Below are 5,819 nucleotides of genomic sequence, written 5' to 3' on the forward strand. Positions count from 1 at the left end.
CCTCTCCCAGGTGGCAGGAAAAATAACTGTCAGCATCACCAACTTGACAAGTTCCTACCTTGGCAACCCCAACTTCCACATATGAGTCCCAGAAAAGAATGACAATTACCTGGAGGTTCTCAACTCTGGATTACATAGTATACATATACCATGAATTTATGTATTATGTTCAATTTAATCCAGTACCACAAAACTCATTCTAGCCTTCCCCTTTTCCCTATTTGTAGCTTCTTTTTCTGACAGTGAAGGCCTGGATCTCATTACCCGGAATGTATTTTCTTATTTGTTCAATCATAGATACACATAAAGTAGTTTCAGAATTGCAAACCCATATCCCCAAGAGAAACAACAGTGTTTCTGTGCAGGATTTTTTGCTTATAGTTTATAGTTAAAAAAAAAACTAATTTTTCAAGATTAGTTAGTTATTTTCTTCCCCACCCACTTCAGTGTGATTGTTATTTATTTAATCAACTTAAATTCATTTATTACTCCTCATATTCCATGTGAGTTTACCCCAAGTCCTGGCTGATTTTTAAGTATGTATTTTGGAGGGAAGCATGTAAAGAGTTAGCATGGTTCTAAAAGTGAAAACAATATAAAAAGACAAACACGGAGAACCTCAGCCCCTCCCCCCATTCCTGCTGGACGTTCTTTCTACCTCATTTCCATCCTCTCCCTACAGGTAACCACTCCCATCATTTCTCGTTTGTCTTTTCTGCATTTCTTTTACACAAATGAGCAAGTAGATGTTTACTTTCTCAAGTCCTTTTTGCACAAGGCAGATTATCTTCTTGTCTTTCTTTTAGCACAGTTGCCAGATGTCATCCAGGATATTCTTGCATGTTTCTTTTCCACATGAACTTAAGTATTAACTTATATCGATAGCTCCATTGGAAAAAAAGCTTGTCTGTATTTTTATAGGAATTGTTTTAAAGCTATGAAATGACTCAGTGAGATCTGTCTTATTTATAATTGACTCATCTTATCCAAGACTTTCCATTTGCTCAAGTCTACTATTTTGGCTTTCAGGAATGTTTTAAACTTTTCACATCCAGGTTTTGCAAAGTTCTTGTTTGTTGCTTCTTGAGTGTTTTTCGTCTTCTTTATTGCCACAAAAGTGGGGTTGTTACTACCTTTAAAGACTATAACTGGGTATTGTTTGTATATTTACATGGAAAGGGGTGCACATTGAGGAAAGATAAGTGTCTTCTCAATGCACAAATAAAAAATATTCTCGAGACATTCTGAGATGCAAAACTAGAAAAGATAGTAGTGTTTGACTTTTTTTAAACCCATATATGTGTGACCTTTGAAACCAGGAGATTTATTGTGGTCTCAACAGAAGAAAGGTTTTAAAGACAAACAGCAAAATGATGCCTAGGTTTTGGAGAATGCCCAGGTTAGGACAGAGAGAGCAGCATCAGAATGAGAGAAGTCACAAGGCTAAAGAAGAATACAGACCCAAAGAAATAAAGTGGGGTTCCACGGCAAATACCAGAGGAAAGGAAGGCAGGCATAAAGAAGATAGGAAGCAAAGAAAACACAGCTCTGTGTTTGAATCAGAGTATCTGGATACCAGTCGTTGACTAGCAAGGCTAATTCCAAACCCTACATACTGATAGGAAAGAGATTTGTAATATGCTACCAGCTAGGTTAGAACTTGCTCAGAACTTGAGCAAATAAATTTAGGGTTTAAATTGGATGGAGTACCATGATGGAGACACTAATATAAAAGGCTATATTTATACACTTATGTCTAGACTATAGTGCCATTAGCACATAAAAAAAATGAATTTTCATTAATATTGGTAATGACATAATTATCATCTCCTTTAATTTACTACAAAATATCATGCAAGAGCTTTCTTTCTGTATATATAACTTCTATTTAAAAGAAGTCTACATGTTGGGCCCTCCCTGGTGGCACAGTGGGGTAAAGCACAGCACTAAGAAGCTAAAGCCACTTCAGCATGAGTTGCATCCCCGCCCCGGAGGTGACCCGCATGTTGCAGCAGACCTCTCCTGACCCACCCGCTGCTCCCCTCAGCAGTGTACTTCATCAGTCCACCTGTTCTGCTCCCCACTTTGTCTCAGTGAATTCTCTCACTGCCTCTGCACCTCTGGCCTGTACCCCAGTTCTGCATGTATAAATAAGTAAACCTTAAAAAAAAAAGAAGAAGAAGAAGAAGTCTACATCTCAATGAGTAGAATTATAATAAATCCCTCTCTCTCTACTATCTGGCTTGTATGGTCACTATTTCTTCTAAGTCATTTGTTAAGAAAAGCACTTTTTCCTTTGTGGTTCAAACTTTATGCTGTCCAGAAAAAAAAGACAAAGGAAGAATATTACTATATATGACATTCCTCCCACCCACCCCCATTTTGAGAAAGCTATAATTTTTGTCTATGGGGAAAATGCCTCTCTAAGTTAATATATTTATTGGGTAATTACTATGTGATTGCTGCCTTAGATCCTTTAGAAATACAGGACCTGTTTTAACAAAACAAAATCACCCTTGATCTTCTATTCTTTATTCCTACCAACCTCTTTCTTGCAATCCTCCCCTATAACACTGTCCCTTCCCCCAGGACTCAAAGTTTCTTACCTGGTGGTTAGATGGTAGAAATAATATCATACACCAAAATGGTTAGAGTTATGCCATTTGCCAAAAAATAATGCCAAAAATTGTCAGAGAAATGATGGGTTACACTGGGTTTAGTTTGGAATATTTTGGTGACTGATTTTTGTGACTGTAGTAGCTTTGCAGGTGGCTCCTGTTTTTCTTATATTTTATTTGGAGTAAAGATGATATACCAAGGCGATTTTGTATTATATTCACACTTAATGTTTGACCTGCTTGTGCAAAAGCAGGTAGAGACTCACAGATGAAAATGTTCTAGAGCTTATGGTGAAAAGAGGTACTGGATCTAAAACGACATCTTCAATGTACCAGTGACACAAGATCATTTTCATCAAGGGTCTAGATAACACAATTTTTAAGTATAGTTTACTGAAGTTTTAATTTTTAAAGTAAGTTGACTATATAGTCTTGTCATTCATGTAGTTTCTTTCTTGAGGGCATTTTAGAATAGCAACTAGATGGCTCCCTTAAGGCAAGGCCCTTTCTAGCCCAGCTTTACATCCCAGGAAGGCGTGCACACTATATGGATTCAATAAATATTTGTTGGTTGGTTGTTCCACTATGTCAGTGTTAGAGTCTAAGACACATCAATAATTTCCCTAGGGTTAATAAAAGTAATTGTAAGCAGTTGGACACTCTGATGTACCACAGGCTGGCTAAATATAGCAATAATAGCTACCACATTCACTAAAATAACAGTTAAACTGCTTTACACAATTTGGGATTAAAAACTCATTAAATAATAATACAATTCTTTCCAACCAAACTGACCTACCCATTATTCCAAGACAGGAATGAAATATTTCTACTCCCAGGTTACTGATGACTCCATTTACCTTCCTGACGATACTGTATCATTCCTCTTCGATCTTGGTAGCGTCTCTCAAGTCCCATCTGGAAAAACCTTCTTAAACCCTGTTTCTGGGTTATCACTCACATCCAGTGCACATTATCTTTTTTTTTCTTTTTATTTTTTTAATTTTAACTCTCTTGCCCATCTTCCCAGCTTGATTGAAATGAATCTTTTAAGGTTTTTAGAATCTCTCTTCCTCAGGGCAAAATGGCAAAGTAAAAGTCACTGCATAACACAATGTTGTTGATGATGATTAAAGAATAGGCACCAAATAAGTCATGGGATCACAGGTTGTTAGAGCTGGAAGGAAATTTCAGGGTTTCATTGTGAATTTGCCCCTAAATTGTATAATCAGCTAATTGGAGATCCCCAACTAGGAATCACCAGACAACTGCAGAAACGAGGTCCTCTGATGGTGAACCAGGTCAAATAACTGATCTAACCCTAGTTCCTTATTTTGAAAATGAAACACAGTTCTAAGGAAATGAAACTATCTTTCCAAGGTCACATAATCAGTTAATAATAGATGTAAACACACAGTTTACTGATCCCTACCTTAAAAGTTCTTGCTTGTTGACAAAGTATTTGGAGATTGATACCTTAGCTGCATTAACTAGATAGAGAACATACATACTTGATAACCTTCCCTTTCTACTTTAATAATGATATTTTGAGCTTAAAATCTTTTGGATAATTGAACTAGACAGTGACTGAATAAAAATTGCCCTTGGGTTAACCAAAATAACTTTGCACATAAAAATATTTTTCATGGTTATCATCATTAAAATTCTACTGCAAATGGAGTAAAGTTGAAGCAAGTTTCCAGAATTAAACTGTTTCCACTACTCTATCCTTATTACCAAATCTCACTAGGGAAAGGATGCTATGAATTACTAAATCATCCAAAATATCCCTACATGTAGGTATGTTTTCCTTGATGCTGTGAAATTACCATGTTTCTTTCTGTTTTCAACATCCTAGATAGAATCCAATCATTTTAAAATATAAGATGCTGGACCTCCCTGGTGGCCTAGAGGTTAAGTCTCAGTGCTATCCACACTGGAGACTGAGTTCAATCCCCCACCAGGGAGCTGAACCACATGGTGCAGCAGACCTCTCCTATCTCACCTGCTGCTCCCCTCAGCAATGTATTTCAGTGAATCCACCTGTTCTACAGCTCATTCTGTCTCTGGCAAATCCTCACCCCCTGCGTTCTTTTCTATACCCCAGTTCCTCCATGAAAAAATAAATTAAATATAGGATGCTTTAAAAGAGGGGTATGCTATAGCACTCAAAAAGAAAGTGTATTAAGTAATTGAGCAGAGTTTACTTCCATTGCTTCCTCTGGAAACTATAGCAATGGTACAAAGTCAGTGTCAAAGTTAAAAACTACTCATCTCATGTGGTACATATAAACAATGGAATATTACTCAGCAACCAAAAAAAATAATAAACACATGCTTTTTGCAGCATCATGGATGGAGCTGGAAAAGATCATGCTTAGTAAAATAAACCAGAAAGAAAAAGAAAAGTACTGATGGTTTCACTCATAGCAAGAGTATAAAGGTGAGAAAATAATAATAATAATGAACAACTATATACCAGACATTTTACGGGGTAGAGTGGGGTATGAGGTCAAAAACAGTGGGGGGAAGGAAATGCACTGGACTATGGTGATGGCACACCGGTGATTTGGTGATGGGAAGCCCATGAGGATTACAACTGAGATGGAAAAATGCACAAAATGATGTAAAAATAACCTATTATATTATTTTTAAAAAAGTACTCATCTCAGATCTATGCTTATTAGCAATTTGAGATAACTCTCTTAATAAGAAAAAATACAATTTAATAGGAGAATTAGCTTCTTGCTCTTTCTCCTATCTTTTAAACTAATGAAAAAAGAAATATGAATTTTTCTTTTCAGATAATTTATTCAGTTTTGCTATTGTTATATCTCCAGGGATTAGATTTACATCTTGAAAAAAATAACATGGTGCACAAATGTGCATACCCTACTCAGCCACATATCATAGATACTGTATAATAACATCTGGGAATATTAAACTTTGCCTTTACTGGCAACCCAATTGGCATCTTTAATTTATAGTGCAGATGTTTTATACTGATGTGTTTTGGAACTATTTGAAGTATTCTCAAGACAATATTCTGAGGTTTCTGCAGTGGTCCACTTTAGTCTTTTGAAGTTCTCCATACAATAGGATACATACATAGCTTTTCCAAACATGCTTTGTTGGTACCAAAAAAAAAAAAAGAAAGAAAGAACAATTCAAGCTGGCATTATAAAAGCTTCCCTAATTCCT

This window comes from Condylura cristata, unplaced genomic scaffold, assembly GCF_000260355.1.
Source record: "Condylura cristata isolate star-nosed mole 26May11 unplaced genomic scaffold, ConCri1.0 scaffold00002, whole genome shotgun sequence".
Classification (NCBI taxonomy): domain Eukaryota; kingdom Metazoa; phylum Chordata; class Mammalia; order Eulipotyphla; family Talpidae; genus Condylura; species Condylura cristata.